At 44.6% G+C, this 19,910-nt stretch overlaps 1 non-coding gene across 1 annotated transcript; it reads left to right on the top strand.

Moving 5' to 3' along the window:
* The first annotated feature begins 14,755 nt into the window (after positions 1-14,755).
* On the top strand, positions 14,756-14,827 carry TRNAW-CCA (transfer RNA tryptophan (anticodon CCA)). The gene has a single exon. It is a non-coding gene; the product is annotated as a tRNA-Trp (tRNA).
* The last annotated feature ends 5,083 nt before the right edge of the window (positions 14,828-19,910 follow it).

Genomic DNA, 19,910 nt, shown 5'->3' with positions numbered 1-19,910 from the left:
ATGTCCAAAGCCGAGGTTCCTTCCTCTGTATCACATGCTGGGAAACAACCCCAGTGTGCAATTCTATATTCAATGGTAGATGACATGACCTCCAAAGATGGGGAATTTCCCAAAAGAATCCAGCTGGTCCAGAAGTCTTTCTAAACCCAGCCCCTGCTTCAAATTCCTTCTATTAGTTTCATTTCATTAGGTTAAAGCTCAACTAAAAGCCAAATGTTTCTGCTGGGAGGTAAACACATTATTTCTTGCTGAAGTGTAATGGTCTTATGTTTGCATTAGATGGCTATCAGCAAGCAGGAATCAGGATATAGGAAGTGTAAAAACAAAGACATGTCAAGGTTCAACGAAATAAAGACTCCCATCAGGAGTTGAACAGACATGGGTAGGCTGCCAGAGTTATAGGCAGGACAGAGTGGGAGAAATAATAACTGACATTGATAAGTAAGTTCTAGAACTCTACTGTATAGGAGAGTGCCTATGGCTAACAAAGCTGTATTGTATACTCAGAATCTGCCAAGAGGGTGGATATGATGCTAAGTGTTCTTATCACCAAATAATAATCATCGTCATGATAAATGGAGCAGGAGTAAACTCCGGGAGGCGATGGATGTGGCTCTGCCCTTGACAGTAGTAATGGTTTCCCAGGTGTAGACTTTAACCCCAAGCCCCCTGAGTTATATGCATCCCTGCTGGCTCAGTGGAAGAGAATCTGCCTGCCAACGAGGAGACACAGGTTCAATCCCTGGGTCGGGAAGATCTCCTGGAGAAGGAAATGGTTACCCACTCCAGTATTCTTGCCTGGGAAATTCCATGGACAGAGGAGCCTGGCAGGCTATAGTCCATGGGGTTGTAGAAAAGTTGGACACGACTTAGTGACTAAACAGCAATAACAATAAAATATGTATACCTTTTCACATGTCATCATACCTCAACAAAGCAGTTCAAAAAAAAAGAAAGAAAGAGATTTGGTCAATAAGAGGCCCTAATCTAGCTGTGCGACCTCAGCTAAGCCTCTTCCCTCTTCTGAGTCTCCACTTCCCCTCTCTAAAAAAGGACTCAGACCAAATGTTCCTAAGCACTTTCCAATTCTGACAGTCTCTGCTTCTGGGGAGGGGAGAATGGCCAAAAGTGACTGAAGAGACAGTCTTTCCCAAGGCATCTTGAGGAGTTTTTAGGGAGAGGCCCGAGTTGGGGATAGGTCATCTTAAGCAAGCAGAGGCACAAAGCTCATCGGCTGATTGTAGCTTCCAGACCACAGATCCTCATCCCCAGTTCTGAGCTCACTCCATCTCCCTGATCACTCTTAACACCAAAACTGAACTTGGAAGGATCCAAAACCTTCTTGCCTTGCATTATTTATTACTTCAGATGAGGAGGCTGTAATCCATGGAGGTCAAGCTGATCCCTCAAACATCCTACTTTTGGATTCATATAGAACTTATTTAAAAACATCTTCTCTAAGTGGCAAAGTTAGCAATGACCTTTAAACCCAACTCTCGTCCAGTGCTCCTTTGGCTCCGTCAGATGGACTCCTATTCTAATTTCTCCAGGGCCATGATTCTCAACCAGGGTCAACTGTGTCTCCACAGGGGCCATCTGGCCAAAGACATTGCTGCTTGTCACAGTGCTACAAAGAACTACTGGCATCTAGTGAAGGCATGCTGCCAAGGATCCCACAAGGTACAGAGTAGCTCCCACAAAAAAGAATTATCTGGCCCAAAATGTCAATAACACTGAGAAATTCTGCTCTAAAACATACCAAAAGCTCACCCAGTTTTTCAAGTTACAGCATCTGAAAGACTCCTTCATACACTTTTTGACAGCTAAGTTGAAAGTGAATCCTAGGTCACATAACTCCTGGTTCTTTGATCCTCTCCATCTGACATTTATAACACAAAAAGATACAGAAGCTCCTTGTCAAGAATGTAGATGATTTATTGTCTATCTAAATGTCAAAGATAAAGCTACTTGAGTCACATTTCCACCAAACAAGATAATCTTCCTGTTGAATCCCTGGAGATTTCAAGATGGAAAGAGGGGTCTCTGAGCCAATTTCTGGACCAGTTTCTATCATTTTCTATTACCTCACTGTCTTGTTTCCTTCCTCTTTTGGACAGACACTCTAACTTGGGCAACACTGAGTACCATTCATTTGTGCTACAAACGTTTATTACAACAAGGCCTGTGCTGGATACTAGGGATTACAGCAAAAGGCACACTGGCCACCCATAAAAATCGCAGTCTAGTAAGGGGAGACAGACCTGTCCACAGGAGGTGGCAACACAGCATAGTAACTGCCTTAGTGAGGAAGCCCCAGGAGATGCCTGACAGCTTAGGGATCAGAGAAGGCTAAAGGGGACAGGAGCTCTGAGCTGCTGCTGCTGCTGCTAAGTCGCTTCAGTCGTGTCTGACTCTGTGCGACCCCATAGACGGCAGCCCACCAGGCCCCCCCGTCCCTGGGATTCTCCAGGCAAGAACAGTGGAGTGGGTTGCCATTTCCTTCTCCAATGCATGAAAGTGAAAAGTGAAAGTGAAGTCGCTTAGTCGTGCCTGACTCTTAGCGACCCCATGGACTGCATCCTACCAGGCTCCTCCATCCATAGGATTTTCCAGGCAAGAGTACTGGAGTGGGTTGCCATTTCCTTCTCCAATGCATGAAAGTGAAAAGTGAAAGAGAAGTCGCTCAGTCATGCCCAACTCTTTGCGACCCCCTGGACTACAGCCTACCAGGCTCCTCCATCCATGGGATTTTCCAGGCAAAAGCACTGGAGTGGGTTGTGATTGCTCTGAGCTGAGGCTTATGGAATTATCTAGGTCAGAGCAAAAGTGGCAGCCAAGTGTTCTCTACTAGGCGAAAACAGACGCAGATAGCTAAAGGGAAGGGTGAACATGGCTCTGTGAGAAAGTCTTAGTGGTTCCAAATGGCTGAAATCGATAAAAAGATGGTGAGACAGGCCAAAAGTGAGGATGAAGAGAAGATGGAGCCAGAATGAGAAATGTGTCCATGCCAGTTAAGGAAGTAAGCTTTATCCTGAGAATAAGAACGCAGCCAAGGGTTATTCTGGCTGTACTTTTGGGATGGATTGTAAGGCAAGTGTGGAGGCAGCAAGACTGGTTTTATGAATTCATCTGCAAAGCAGAAAGAGACAACAAATAGAGAACAAATGCATGGATACCAAGTGGGGAAGCAGTGGTGGCATGGGGAGTAGGATGGATTTGGGAGCTTGGGATTGACATATATACACTAGTATGTATAAAACAGCTAACTAATGAGAAATTACTGTACAGCACAGGGAACTGTACTCAATGCTCTGTGGTGACCTAAGTGGGAAGGAACTCCAAGGAAGAGGGGATAATAGGTATACGTATGGCTGATTCCCTTTGCTGAACAGCAGAAACTAACACAACATTGTAAAGCAACCATGCTCTAACAGAAAAAGAAGAGAGGGGTGGGCAGAGGGCGGAGGTGCTGGTTTGGCAGCACTCTCGGCACCACTCTCGGCACCCTGATGCTAGGTATGGCAACCCGACTCTGGGGCCGGGGTGGGAGCCGGGGAGGCTGAGAGATACAGATAAATGTGGGCAGGTCTCGCAGGTATGCTGAACAGTGCCCAGTTACTGCTTGACGATGGGGGGTGAGGAGTTGGGAGAAGTCAAGAATGACTCCCAAAATCCTGGCTTAGGTGACTGAGGTCACTGACAAAGGGAACACAGCAGAGAAGTAGATTAGGGGCAGTACAACAATTTCAGTTCTGGTCATACTGAGTACAGATTTTCTGAAAACCGCTATGTTGGTCTGGAGCTCAGAAGAAAGGCCTAGACACCCAAGAGAGGGTGGGCCCAGTAATGAGGTGATACACTCTGGCGTGAGGGCCGCAGGGCTCACACACCCAGGGCCTCAGGGAAGGAATGAAAGCGACAGCAACAGTTTTTTCCACTGTCGTTGAGCACATCGTCTAGCTGGGGAAGGACCTGGTGTGTCTCTTTCCTCCAAGGATCTACAAGGCTGGTATTACCTTTGATTCAACAATGGAAGAAATGGAGCTCAATAAGGGGCCGATGATCAGCTCATCAGTTTGAAGTTGATATTCTAGATGAGATCTGTCTGTTTCCAAATTCTGTGTTCTCGCTAAATAAACACCACTGCTATACTTTTCAAAAGACTGCCCTTGTGTTTCTAAACATTTAATGTGATGAAGCATCACAAGTGCTAATGTTGGGAACACATGGATTCAAATCCCAGCTTTATCACTTATTAGTAGCTCAACATCCTCATTTGCAAAACAGAGGCTATTAACACCTACCTCACCAGGATATTGTGAGGACTGAATATGGAAATCCCAGCACTGGGGCTGGCATAAAGAACTCAACAAAGATGGTCAGTATCTCAGCCAGGGCAACTGTGCTCCCCTCACCCCGCTCCCTGGGATGTTTGGCAATGTCTGGGGGCATTTTTAATTGTTACGACTTGGGGGAGAGCCGCTTCTGACATTTGTGGCTGGAGGCCAAAGTTGCCACTAAACATTCTACAATACACAGCACAGCAAAGAACTATCTGCCATGCAATGCCAATAATGCCAAGGTTGAGAAATCCTGCTTCCATGTAATAAAACTATCTAAACTAGGGGGGAATGAAATTTGTTAAAGATGATATAACTTAACCTATTCATTTCACAGAAGAGAAGACAGAGATCAAAAAGGGAAAGGGATTCGTATCCCAAGGAGAGATAACATGGAGTCAAGAGGAGCCTACCTCCAGAAGCTTCTGGTGGGGAGGTTTCTACATCCTTCCCAACACGCCATCTGGGGAGAGTGGCCAGGGCACTGCTTTCCTGGCCTCTCTGAAGATGAGAAAGGAAGGTACAGGGGCCCAGTGTGAGGGCATGCAGTCTCAATCTTCCAGTGGCCACGCTCCAATCTGTCCTGCTGTCAGGGAAGCAGTCAGGAATACACGTTGAATAACGTGTCCAGCACGTTATGAGCAACATGTCATTTATTCTTGAGGACACATCATTCTATTGTTGTCATACCTCTGTGGCTACGAAGGCAACATGGTTTGCCCAAGTTTACACAACTGAGGGAGGCAGCCAGGACTGGGAGCCCTAAGGCAGTGGGGGTCCTAAGTTCAGAACTCCCCAGAGAGACCCTGGCCTCGGTCTCCAAACCCAACATTTCTTCCATGTTTACAAGAAGCAGAGCTAGCTTCTTCAGAAAACATGGTTTAGGTGTCATTAAAACTACTTTCAACCAAAATCATCCGAAAGCATGTTTCACTGGATTAGCCCTCTCTCCGGGCACACAGATGAGAACTGTGGATCTGGTGGGGTTCTCTGTGGATCTGGTGGGGTTCTCAGCCCACTTTTTTTTTCCAGAAATCAGAAATAACAAGTTTGTGACTGGTCTCCTGACTCCTTGACCATTTGGAACAGAAAAGCAAAAGGAAAAAACACTAGCTCTTAATGCCTCTTACTCAGAGATGGCCAGAGACTTAACCTTGGGACAGTTTCCTTCTGAGACAAAGATATTTGCATGAAGTGATTCCCCAAAAGATTGTGAAGAAAAGGTTTTCTTGTCTCCGTTCGCCCACAAAAGCAAATGGGAGTCTGGATTGCTAAAATAGCAACTTAAAAGGGGTAAGTAAAACTGCAGAATGAAAAAGAAAAGCTATTTGCAGATGTCCAGCCCAAATAACAGTTTCAATTCTATAAATTTTCAAGCCAGAACCCAAAGCTTCACTTTCCTTTTTAAACAAGGAAAGAGATACTGTTTCCCCAATTTCCCTTTAATAGGAGCCATCTTCCAGCAAGAATGCTTTTGATTCATTCATTTATTCTATAGCTCACCTCATCCCCACAAGTATTTTGGTATTTTGAAGCAACAAGCAAAAGTACATGCAATATTGGGGAGGGGTGGAAAAAAATCAAAAGTCTTGGGCAAAAGAGTGTCAAATAGGAAGATGAGCCAGAGAACATCACTCAACAGCAACAAAAAGTTGTTATAACGAGCTTCCTGGAAGCCAACTCAATGAGGAAAATCAACCTATTACCAGGCTCACAATGCCCATAAGAAAAAATATACACTAGTCATTTAGATGAAAAACAGATATTTTTTTCCTTAACATGATGTGAAAAATAAACTTGTCCTGTTGAGACACTGAGGTTCTCGGAGGCTGGCTAATGCGGCAACTAACGTTAATACCTGACAAATCCCCACTCTACCCCTTTCCACCTCCGCCCTCTCGCAAGCAATCAGTTAAGTGCTGGATGAAGGACTGAATGAAGCCACTTCAGGCTTTCTGATTGGCAGGTGATGTTCCCTAATCTCTCTATTAGGTCAGGATGCTACAACTTTTATTCCCTCAGTTCAGTTCAGTTCAGTTCAGTCACTCAGTCGTGTCCGACTCTTTGCGACCCCATGAATCGCAGCACGCCAGGCCTCCCTGTCCATCACCAACTCCCGGAGATCTCACTCACGTCCATTGAGTCAGTGATGCCATCCAGCCATCTCATCCTCTGTCGTCCCCTTCTCCTCCTGCCCCCAATCCCTCCCAGCATCAGAGTCTTTTCCAATGAGTCAACTCTTCACATGAGGTGGCCAAAGTACTGGAGTTTCAGCTTTAGCATCAGTCCTTCCAAAGAAATCCCAGGGCTGATCTCCTTCAGAATGGACTGGTTGGATCTCCTTGCAGTCCAAGGGACTCTCGAGAGTCTTCTCCAACACCACAGTTCAAAAGCATCAATTCTTCGGCACTCAGCCTTCTTCACAGTCCATCTCTCACACCCATACATGACCACAGGAAAAACCATAGCTTTGACTAGACAGACCTTTGTTGGCAAAGTAATGTCTCTGCTTTTGAATATGCTATCTAGGTTGGTCATAATTTTCCTTCCAAGGAGTAAGCATATTTTAATTTCATGGCTGCAGTCACCATCTGCAGTGATTTTGGAGCCCCAAAAAATAAAGTCTGACACTTTCCACTGTTTCCCCATCTATTTCCCATGAAGTGATGGGACGGGATGCCATGATCTTCGTTTTCTGAATGTTGAGCTTTAAGCTAGACCAGAGCATATTCCCTAGACCTGATTGATATTTTGCGTGCATGCTCAGTTTAAGTCACGTCCAAGGCTTTGCGACCCCAGGGACTGTAGCCAACCAGGCTTCTCTGTCCGTGGGATTTTCCAGGCAAGAATACTAGAATGGGTTGCCATTTCCTTCACGAGGGACCCAAGGATCAAACCCATGTCTCTTACCACTGAGCCACCAGGGAAGCCCAATATTGACATTTTAGACTAGATAATTCTTTGTTGGGGGTGGGCAGGGGAAGCTGTCCTGTGCACTGTTGTATGAGATTTAGCAGCATCTCTGGTCTCTATTCACAAAATGCCAATAGCATTCCTCCCCCAGGCGTGACAATGAAAAATGCCTCCAGGTTAACTAATACAATACTGTAAATTAACTATACTTAAAATTTTTTAAATGCCTGCAGGTATTGCCAAATGTTGCCCAGTTGAGATCACTACCCTACAAAAAGGATCCAAAAGGACAAATTATATATCCCTCTCTCCCAGCCATCCCCATACCACTTATCCAAAACACGATAAACAAAGAGGGACAGGATAACCATGATCAACATACCTGCTTGGAAAGAAAGGGAAACATATGAGTCATAAGGCTAGAGTGGTTCCGAAATCTTGCTAGGCAGACTTCAGGAAGCCTCCTGCTCTGGGTAAGAGGGAATGATGTCCTCTTAGAGCCATCAGTGAGTGTCTATTGTTCTCATAACCCCAGCGTCCACCTTTGGGACCCATGCATGACCTATCTTAGAGTGAGTATTAGGGATTATGTTCTGCTGGACATTGTATTTTTTTCTTTGGTGAAAAGGTTGGAATCCCAAGAGTTGTTTTAAGCCTGAAAGATTTTCTAGACCAGGCTTATGGTTTCTTTAGCATTGCATTTCACTCAGTAATATAATAGGTTTCTGATCTATTTCCACTGACCACAGCCAAAGCTCTTTTGAAAATATAGTTCTCAAATCTGTCCTTTTCCTTTGCTTTCTCACTCACTTGCCTCTCTCCCTCTTAAGCTAATGACAGCTATCTTGAGACTATATGGAAAAAATCAATGAGAAATCTGCTCTTTTCATTTGATCCATCCCCCAAGTCACTTTTCCAATTGAGAGGTCTGACTAGGCCTTTGCCGCCTAAATCCTTATAGAATCTCCTCTCTTATTGTGTGATGTCTTAAGTAGTATGCAATCCAATTTCAAAGCCTCGAATTTCTGGACTCTCTCTTCTTAATTTCTGCTTGCCATCCACCTAAGAATTTCCTGAACTTTTCTCATACTTATAATACCTTATCAAATGCAGCCAGGCCACCATCATTCTATTTTACTATGTGTTCCCTGGAAAGACAAGTACACTAAGCTCAGGATCCACATTTTCAAATCATCACAAGGAACAACTTTACAAATATCTTGCCACTGAATACTCTTACCTCCATCTTTCCAGTCTCCAACACACTTTCCCATTACCTGTCCCAATCACTAAGATATCATATATTTTGTTTTTATAATGGAGCACTTCACTTCTTGTAGCAATTTCTGCATTAAAATAATTAACAGTAGCTGTCAAAACAGATAAATCCTACAGTTTCAGTGGCTTAAAAGAATAGGGGTTTATTTCTCATTTATTCAAAGCCCAATGAAGATAAGATGTCCTTTTCCATCTCAGAGCTACAGAAGAGCCAACTGCTTCAAGACCCCAAGTGATAAAAGATGAGATTTTTAAAAGGCATTGAATGATAAAGCCCAGTAAAACCTAGGTAGAAAAATCAAATTAAAGGTGTGTTTCCTCTCTCTCTCTCTCTCTCTCTCTTTCTCCTGTGGCCTTTGGTAAACCTAGTGGACACATGTTCTAACTACAAGATGGAAGAAGACCATTCATAGCTATGTTCACCAAGTGTTCCATAAACATCACCTCCCTGCAAGCTTCTTGTCCAGTACTAGCTCCTAAATATCAAAAGGAACATCAACAAACTTGGGAGACCTTAATCAAGGGACTAGCTTCAACAGCCTGAGACTGTAGTATGGGAGAAGTGACCGTGGAGAACTGTATCTTCGTTCACAAATATCTGCAGCCCCTTCCTGACTCCAGAATTTTCCTCCTCACCTCACTGACAGGAGGCTCTAACTAAAGCAGCAGGATTGAGTGTGAGATGTGTCAATTCCAGTAGAAGCTTTCAGGATCAGGGTATGGAGGCCTGTGTTCTCATTTTCTTCAACGAATACAGTTGGCAATGCTTTATTTTTGTTGTTGTTGTTGTTGTTGGCTCTGCTTTGTAAACCTTTTAATGCATTCATTTTAAATCTGGGGGCGGGGAGGAGAGGGCAGTAAACTTGAACTTCCCTCTGAAGAAATGACAAAAACATGTTGGGTGTCCCATCCTCTCCCTCACCTCTGCCGGCCAAGTAAGTACCTGCTAGGAGGTCACTTGCGCTGCCTCTGAAACCCTGAACTAGGTATCAAGTGTTCAGGTTGCGATGGCACAGAGTGGGCCCTAGACACCTGGCAGACGGACCATCACTGGGTCTGGACAGTTCCGTCGGGTGTCGTGGTCCTGGCTGCGTTTGGTCACCGGCAAGACGCGAGTGCTGCATGGAGTTCAGCCCGGATGGAAGGCCGCCTGCAATCCGTCCAGGAAGCTCTCGGGAGCTGGGACGCCCTCCTTCAGGCTTTGCATTTGTGTGTTTCCACTGCAAGCTGGCTGGGGTGCCTGGCGGTGTCCGAGGGGTCTGCGGCCAGGGCGTGACAGTGTCCAGTGGACTGCGGGGTAAGGCCTGGCCACCCGTTTGGACCTCAGGTCAGTGGAGAAGCCAAAGGACTCATGACAGCCAGCAAAGCTTTCATGACCAACACGGGGGTGGCGACCACCTGGGGGACCCCCAGGACATGGTCCATCTTGTTCGTGGACAGTGGGCCTCCACCAGGTAGATGGGCTCCAGGTGGTCAGCACGCAGTGTAGACGCAGTGCCCGGCGTGGGGCAGGGGCCCATCCGAGGTCATCTGCGTGCTGCATCACATCGCAGGCATCAAAGCACATGCTCTGCAGTCCTCCCCGCCCAGCGCCCCCACCTTGGTGGACCAGCTGGCACTCAGAGAGAGGCGAGGCTTGGCCAGATGGGATCCCAGAACGAAGATGAACCCAAGCAGTGGATCTGGCTCACAAAGTGAACGTACAGCATGAGCAAACGACAAAGATTCTCTCCTCAGCCACCTCTATTCAGGTTCCTATGAACCGTCCTCTCAAGCAGGCTTTGATTTTTGAGCTTCAGTGTTCATCTTTGCATTGCCCTGTTTTAACAAGAATACCGCCAAGTCGGTTTAGCTAGACTCCTCCATCCTCCATGTATGATGGCTTTCAACATTTGGTCAGGTCTTCATCCTCCACCACTTCCCAGGTGATGTGTAATCACCCTGGCCTGCCTTCAGTAAGAAGCCTGTTAGATCTTATTAGCCAGAATCGCCTTACTTCTGATATTTCTTCTTAGCTATTTTCCATCCACTGATCCCCATTTCCACTTACTCGTGCTATATTAAGAGCTGAATCCAATCTCTGCAGGGCCTTGTGGTGGTCCTACACCCATTGAAATACCCCTTTAATGAAGTCTCCTTGCCATTCTTTAACAAGTGTCATGAATGACTTTTTTCTTTACTACAAGGAATAAATGTTTGTTCCTGAGAGCCCCTGAGATATTGAGATTGTTTGTTACCGTAGCATAACTTAGCCTGTCCTGACTGGTTACACCAGGGGAGGAACTGCAGATGGTGGTCCTGAAGAAGAGAGACTCTATGGGAACACGGCCATTGCCATCAACAGCCTGAAGAGTCAAGTGGAAAGGGCAGCACCGAATTTGCTAGTGTGATGTTCCCAAACTGAAAGTCGCAGAGGTGGCTGCCTGAGCAATAATATTCTGGGAGTTAGTACTAAGTGGCTGGTCTTTGGAGTTCCCTGGAGGGCCATAAACAGAGGAGTGAGATGGGAGGACAGGAGATGGCATGAAGGCCTCTTCTGGGACTGTGGTTACAGGGAAAATCTATGTCATAGGCGACCTTTTACCCCGGGCTTTCCACCTGTCAGTGAGGAAAGCCCAGAAACTTAGGACTCCCCAGCACCTCAGGTAAGCCAAAGAATCTCTCTTCCCCGGAGGCCCACAGGGCCAGAACACAGTCCTCAGGAAGTTTATATGTTTTTCTCTCTATGAAACACAGCTACCCATGGGAGTTTGCGTCACTGTCCTTTCTTATTCTCTGTCCCCATCTCTCGGCCTCTCCGATTTCCTCTCTCATTGCCCTGGTTTCTGTGCACCTTTGGATCTCCTCAGCATTCTCTCCGTGTGGCTGTGTCTTTGGGTTTTTCTTTTCTTTTGTGTATTTCTGTCCCCATCTCAGTCTGTCTCTCTGCTTCAGTGTCTCTTCTCCTCCCTCTCAGTCTTCACTTTGTCTCTCCCTCCCATACACTGGGATGTTTACACCACTCCGATGTTTTTTGATGATCCCCATGAAACCAGTCCTTGGGCTTCTCTCACCAAAACTGGGACTAAAACCATCTGCTTGTTCAGCCACACCTTCCATCTCTTGATTCTTTTTTATCACTTCTTTTTCATCCCTAGAGAAGAGCTCCTCCCGCAACATTACTCATCTCCAGCCCCAAAGGCTGGAAGCCTTGTGCTCAATCTCTCCATTCTAAATTCCAAAATCGTCTCTGGCCCTGGCTCCACGGCAGTCAGTGCCTTGCCCTCCTTCGCTGCCTGAGCTCTCTGTCCAGAAATATTCCCCAGAAAGCCCATGACAAGGGTGTGGCCACTGCGGACTTTCTTGGGCGTGAAGGGTGGAGGTTTACAGGCTCTAAACAGAATGTCCCTGACCACGGACACCCACCCTGACCTCAGGAGCTGCCCAGCCTTCTAATGCAGCCTCATTCCTGCTCCTCCTCCACACAGTCCTCTGCATGTGTCTAATGGCTCCCGCCCCATGCCTTGGCTCTGAGCCTGACCTCCAATGGCCACACCTTCTGTGCATGGCAGTGTGACGGGATATCAGGAACAGAGCACAGGCCTAGGAAATTGGGGCGGGGTCCAATTTAAACTTCCGTTCCAGCTCCACAACTCACTTTTTGGGTAATTCTGAGAAAGTTTCTCACCCCTCCATTGTCTCTTTCTTACTCTTAATTTAAACTTCAGCTCCAGCTCTACAACTCACTTTTTGGGTAATTCTGAGCAAGTTGCTCACCCCTCCACTGTCTCTTTCTTACTCTTAAAAATTGGAGTCATGGTGCCTATCTGCCAATGTTGTGTGATAATCAAGTAAGATCATGCACAGGAAGTTCCTGATGCCGAGCTGATGGTGAAACATTTATTCCTGTTCTACTTCTTCACCACCCAAACCCCAGGCCCCACGTCGTCTCCCCTGTCTGACCTACAGCTGGTAGACACCAAGACAGCAATATCAACAATCTGCTTTCAGAGTCTGCTCTGATGGGTGAGCAGGCATGCAGTTCCGGTTGTTACTTACCTTGACTATCCCCACCCCATCATTACCACCACTCCTCCCCACTCTCTCTCCCCTGATAGAGAGGAAGGGAACCCACCCTCTATGCATGGAACCCACTTCAAACACCAAACTAAACCACCCTCCCTTATCTCTGATCTTCCCTGAACCCCATCCAGGCAGTAATAATCTGTCATTACTTTGAGGTCCCAGTCACTGGGTGCTGACAACAAGGTGAAATGCATGGTGTTCCCCCAGCTTTCAAGTAGCATCTCCAGTCTTCCCTGAACTTGGGAGACTTGGCAATGAAAAAGGCAGAGTCTCTGCCCTTGACATGTTCACAGGCCGGTGGGCGGGGGAGCTCTGTAAATAAACCAGGACGATACAATGTGATACGACTTCAGTAATTGAGGTGTGGGCTGGACATACTGAAAGGAGGGAGCTCCAGCTCTGCCTGGGGCTGCCACTGTGGATGTGGCTCTACAGCTGAGTCTTCTGCTCCTCTACTGCAAGATCCACTTGATGCAATACTGCACAAGGAGCCAATATTGCCCATGTTGAGAGAAAATAAGCCAAGGACAAAATATTACCAGTCTTCAACCTCAGATCTGGGTCAAATATGCATATCCAGCTTCTGGTTGAGTCTGGGCCACGGGGGTAGGTGTCCGAGGAATCGAGGAATGCCCACACCCACAGCCAGGCTTCACAACATAGCCACATTCTTGGTTGAAACTGAATAATTCCAGAAAGGTCAGAGAAGAAAGAAAGACTTCAAGGAAATAGTCTAGTTGTTTGGCCAGGACAACTCAGATTCCATCTTCCGTGCTTCAAATTTGTTCCAACACTTTCTTCACCCAAGCACTCTCCTCCCAACCAGAACATTTCATGTATCCAAAGAGGTCTCCTCTATTTTTTTTTTTTTTTCTGTAATCGAATTGTCAACAAATACACAATCAGGCCATTTAAGGGAATGCTGATTTAAGGAAAGGCTTAAAATGGGACCAGGTTCAACCAGACTTCATTTTCTAGCAACATCAGTTGCTGGACCAGAATTAAGAACTAAGAAGAAATCAAAACATTCCTTTGTAAGACCAAAGCAGTCACTCTGAAATCTATGTGTTGAGGCTCATCCACATGATTTGTTGGAAAGTCTTTCAGGAACACACACAGCATCCACTGATTCTTATTTTTTGTCTGTTTTTGGATCTCATAAAGACAGAATTGGAATTGTCATAATCCCTGGATCATGTTACACACGTCATAGTCTATGCTTGGACTGCCTTTTAATCAGTCAGCTAATTAATTAGTAATAACATTGTAAATACCAGTTAATGCATGACATAAAAGGAAAGCCAGGACCTTGAGGGGTATCATATGAAGCCTCTTGCCACCACCCATTTACTGTTCCAGCTCAGGGTATTCCTCATCCTAAGTCCTGTGTTCATCATTGTTTTATTCTCCTTTATAATTAGCTGTATCATATGTATTTGTGTGTGTGTGTGTGTGTGCACACCCATTGTTTTTAACTTCATATAACCTTGCTATATATAACCTCTGGGAATTTACCTTTCCACTTAAAACATTTTGCTAAGATTCATCCATATCAAGGCATGCTGTGTTGTTCCTTCTTTTGAACGGCTGTATAATGCCTTATTTGGTGACTTCAACACACTCTGTTCACCACCCTTCCTGGTGACATCCAGGTTTTTGCCCCCATGGTAACTGCTGTGGCAGAGGTTCTCGTATGTATCTCCCGTTGAACATGTGTGAGAGTTTCTCTTGGGCATGTGCTTAGGAGTAGACTAGTTGGCTCTAACCTGCTTGAGAATTATGATAAAGCATCTTCCTGCAATGCAGGAGACCTGGGTTCAATCCCTGAGTCGGGAAGATCCCCTGGAGAAGGAAATGGCAACCCACTCCAGTATTCTTGCCTGGAGAATCCCATGGACAGAGGAGCCTGGCGGGCTACAGTCCACGGGGCTGCGAAGAGTCAGACACAACTGAGTGACTTCACTCACTCACTCACTCACTTGCTGCTGCTGCATCACTTCAGTCATGTCCGACTCTGTGTAACCCCAGAGACGGCAGCCCACCAGGCTCCCCCGTCCCTGGGATTCTCCAGGCAAGAACACTGGAGTGGGTTGCCATTTCCTTCTCCACACTCACTCACTTACAACATTGTTAATAAAATCCCCTAAACATTTTGGGCTTCCCTGGTGGCTCAGAGGTAAAAGCGTCTGCCTCCAATGCGGGAGACCCAGGTTCAATCCCTGGGTCGGGAAGATCCCCTGGAGAAGGAAATGGTAACCCACTCCAGTATTCTTGCCTGGAGAATCCCATGGACAGAGGAACCTGGCGGGCTACAGTCCGAGGGGTCGCAAAGAGTCAGACACAACTGAGCGACTTCACTTCATCACTTCGAAGGGCATAAAGACCTAAATGCAAGATTATAAACCAGAAAACTCCTAGAGGAAAAACTGGCAGAACACTCTTTGACATAAAATTATAGGAATATTTTTTCTGAATCTGCCTCCTAAAGCAAATCTGTCTCCTAAAGGGGCTTCCCTAGTAACTCAGTTGGTAAAGAATCTGCCTGCAGTGCAGGAGGCCCGGGTTCAATTCCTGGGTCAGGAAGATTCCCTGGAGAAGGAAATGACCACCCACCCCAGTATTCATGCCTGGAAAATCCCATGAACAGAGGAACCTGGCAGGCTACAGTCCATGGGGTCGCAAGAGTAGGACACGACTTAGTGACTAAACCACCACCACCACTTAAAGCAAAGAAAATAAAAGGAAAAACAAATTAATAGGACCTAATTAGACTTAAATCTTTTGCACAGCAGAAGACCATCAATGAAATGAGAAAAAGTCTACTAAATGGGAGAAAATATTTGCAAATGGTATGATTGATAAAGGGTTAATATCCAAAATAAATAAATAGTTCATATGACTCCACATCATAAATAGAAACAACTCAATTTAAAAATGGGCAGAAGACCTGAATGAATTGAAGACCTCTTCTCCAAAGAAGACAAGCAGATGGCCAACAGGCACGTGAAAGGATGCTCCACATCAATAATCATCAGGGAAATGCAATTCAAAATCACAGCGAGAGAGCGCTGCTTACCTGCCATACTGAGTGTCATCAAAAGGAACACAAATAACAAATGTCGGGAGGATGTAGGGAAAAGATTGCAAATAGCCAAAACAGTCTTGAGAAAGAAAAACAGAGCTGGAGAAATCAGGCTTCCTGACTTCAAACTGTATTACAAGCTACACTAATCAATAAACATAGCATTGGCATGAAAACAGGAATCAATGGAAATCAGTAGGAAAGGATAGAAAGTCCACAGATAAACCCAAGCACCTATGGGCATCTAAGCTATGACAAAGGAGATCGGAGTACACTAAGGAGAAAACACAACGTCTTCAATAAATGGTGGGAAACCTGATAACTACCTGTGGCGGATTAGTTTTGATGTTTGGCAAAACTAATAGTGTTTCAGGTTTAAAAAAAAAAAAAAAAAGTGGAGCACTTCCTAATACCATACACAAAAACAACCTCAAAATGGACTGGAGACCTAAATATAAGACTGGACACTACAAAATTCTTAGAGGAAAACATAGACAGAGCACTCTTTGACAAAAATTGCAGCAAGTTTTCCATTCACCTCCTAGAGTAATGAAAAATAAACACAAAAATAAACAAATGGGACCTAATTAAATGTAAAAGCTTTTGCAGAGCAAAGGAAACCATCAACAAGATGAAAATGCAACTTTCAGAATGGGAGAAAATATTTGCAAACAAAGCAACTGATAAAGGATTAATCTCCAAAAGATAACAATCCAATCAAAAAATAAGTGGAAGACATAAATATGCCGATTGGTGCTGGTTTAGACACTAAGTTGTGTCCAACTCTTGCAACCCCATGGACTATAGCCTGCCAGGCTCCTCTGTCGATGGGATTCTCCAGGCAAGAATACTGGAGTGGGTTGCCATTTCCTTCTGCAGACCTAAGTATACATTTCTCCAAAGAAGACATACAGATGGCCAACAGACACACGACAAAGTGCTCACTAGCGTTAATTATCATGTGTGTGCTTAGTCACTCAGTCATGTCATTAATTATTAGAGAGATGCAAATCAAAACAATAATGAGGTATCATCTCACACTGGTCAGAGTGGCCATCATCAAAAAATCTACAAACAATAAATGCTCTGGAGGGTATGGAGGAAGGGACCCCTCTTCATTGCTGGTAGGAATGGAAATTGGCACAGCCACTATGGAGAACAGCATGGAGGTTTCCTAAAAACTAAAAATAGAACTACTACTATCCAGCAATCCCACTCCTGGGCATATGCCCCAATGTTTATTGCAGCACTATTTATAATAGCCAGGACATGGAAGCAACCTAAATGTTCATCAGCAGAGGAATAGATAAAATAGATGTGGCACACATATACAATGCAATATTATTCAGTCATATAAAGGAGCAAAACTGGGACATTTATCAAGATGTGGATGGACCTAGAGACTGTCATACGGAGTGAATCAAGTTAGAAAAACAAATATCATATATTAATACATATATATGGAATCTAGAAAAATGGTACAGATGAACCTAATTGCAAAGTGAAACAGAGGAGCAGACATAGAGAATAAATGTATGTATATCAAGTGGGGAAAGGAGATGAACTGGGAGATTGGGATTGAGACACATATACTACTATGTATAAAATATAACAGGTAACTAATGAGAATCTACTGCACAGCACAGGGAACTCCACTCAGCTCTCTATGGTGACCTAGATGAGAAGCAAACTCAGAAAAGAGGGGATGTGTGTATTTATGTAGCTGATTCACTCTGCCACACAGCAGAAACTAACACAGCCTTGTAAGGCAACTACACGTGCGTGCTCAGTTGCTGAGTCATGTCGAACTCTTTGCGGCCCCATGGACTGTAACCGGCCAGGCTCCTCTGTCTATGGAATTTCTCAGGCAAGAATAATTGCAGTAGATTGCCATTTCATTCTCCAGGGGATCTTCCTGACCCATGGATCAAACCCAGGTCTCCTGCATTGGCAGGCAAATTCTTTATCACTGAGCAGAAAACAACTATACTGCAAATAAATAAATAAGTGTCATCAAAGATGTAAATAAAAGGGAGCCCTCATACACTGTTCACTGTTGGCGGAATGTAAATTGCTACAGCCACTGTGGAAAACATTATGGAGAGTTTCTAAAAACCTAAAAATAGAACTACCATATGACATGTATGATACATACTTCTGGGTATATATCTGAAAAAAATAAAAACACTAATTTGAAAAGATCTATGCACCCCATTCATAGCAGCATTATTTACAATTGCCAAGATATGAAATCAACCTAAGTATCCATCAACAGAAGAAGATGTGGTATAAACATACCACATGTAAAGTAGATACAGTATTTTATTACAATGGAATACTACTCACTCAAAAAAAGAGAATGGAGTTTTACCACTTGTAACAACATAGATAGGCTTGCAGGGTGTTATGCTAAGTGAGATAAGTCAGTCAGAGAAAGACAAATACTGCATGATATCATTTATATGTGGAACCTTAAAAATATAACCAACTAGTGAATATAACAAAAAATAAGCAGACTCAGATGCAGAGAACAAACTAAGTGGTTACTGAGGGGGAGAGGGAAGAAGGGAGAGGTGATGAGAAATTAAGAGGTACAAATTATTAAGCATAAACTACAAGGATGTATTGTCCAACTCAGGGAAGACAGCCAATATTTTGTAATGACTACAAACCTTTAAAAATTGTGAATCACTACATTGTAGACTTGTCTAATATTATACACAACTCTGTGCTGGTGGTGCTTTAGCTGTAAATTGTGTTCGACTATTGTGACCCCATGGACTGTAGCCTGCCCTGCTGCTCCATCCGTGGATTTCCCAGGCAAGAATACCGGATTGGGTTGTCATTTCCTTCTCCAGGAGATTTTCCCAACCCAAGGATTGAACCCAAGTCTCCTGCTTGGCAGGAGGATTCTTTACCGCTGAGCCACTTCAATATAAATAAATAAATAAACATTTTTTTAAAAAGAAGAAAAATTCTTTCATCAAATAGCTTATTTCCCAACAGAACCAGAAAGGGGAAGCTCTGCAGCCAAGAACACCATTCCAGGAAGGTGGAGAGGCACCCTGGATTAGCAATCTCCTGGGAAGACTGTGGGTATTGCACAAGTCAAGACATACTAAGATGTCAAGAAGTAATTACTGAAAAAATGACTGGTTTTCCCAATTTGGGAAGCAGCAAGAAAACCTCCTCCTCCCTATCCCAGCTCCCTATGCTAATTCCTCATTGCACATTGTGGGCAGTTGCATGGTATGGTGTGGGAAGGCTACTCAGCGAACAAGGGTGTGTAGAGACGCGTAAGGGGAACAACCAGGAAAAGACACAGAGAGACCCTGAAAACACTGATGCCGAAAGCACCCTCAGCAATAATCACAAAGCTCAACTCCTTGTCCCCATTTTACAAATGCAGAGACCGAGACCTGAAGAGGAGAAATGATTTAGACTCATCCTGTCTCAGTGAGACCAAGAACTGTAACACACATCGAGTTCAAGCATCTCTCTAATAATTTAATTTCTCCTAAAATATCCCCCAATAAGTGGTTATTCAGGTCTTGTATTTAGTCATTGGGCAGAGAGCTGCCGCCTTTGCAAGCAGCATGGTTTATCTTTGAAGAGCATTGATATAGGCTTAAAATTGAGCTGAAATATGCCTCTCAGTACCTTCCGGTCTTTCAACTCTGTGGGTGCTACACAGAATGGCCAAATAATAACAGCACAGTGATAATAATGTGTGTGCATGCTTAGTTACCTAGCTGTGTCCGGCTCTTTGGGAACCCATGGACTAGCCCGCCAGGCTTCTCTGTCCATGGAACTGGATCTTCCCAACCCAGTGATCAAACCCACATCTCGTGTCTCCTGCATTGGCAAGTGGATTCTTTACCACTGTGCCATCTGGGAAGGCCTAATGATAATACAATCCAAAAATGTGAGGAAAAAAAAAACAAAACAAAACCCTAACAATGTGAGACGCAAATGTAAGATGCTGATATGATGCATTTGGCACCAAACCTAACTTGAAAACATAAGTGTGTGGGTGTGGTGTGTAGATAAATCTCACTCAATTTGAGTTGGGCTTCAGAAATATCTCTGTGTTTGATTAGAGCACTGTTCCAAACCCACCAGAAAAGTGTTACATAATATAAGACATCTGGAATGGACAGTTATGATGAAGCATATATATTATTAATATGGGTCAAGAATGGTCTGATATTGGCAATTTCTTATGGTTCAGC

This window comes from Bubalus kerabau, chromosome 4, assembly GCF_029407905.1.
Source record: "Bubalus kerabau isolate K-KA32 ecotype Philippines breed swamp buffalo chromosome 4, PCC_UOA_SB_1v2, whole genome shotgun sequence".
Taxonomy (NCBI): domain Eukaryota; kingdom Metazoa; phylum Chordata; class Mammalia; order Artiodactyla; family Bovidae; genus Bubalus; species Bubalus kerabau.
Note: the sequence above shows the minus strand (reverse complement) of the source record. Positions and strands in the feature narration are given on the sequence as shown.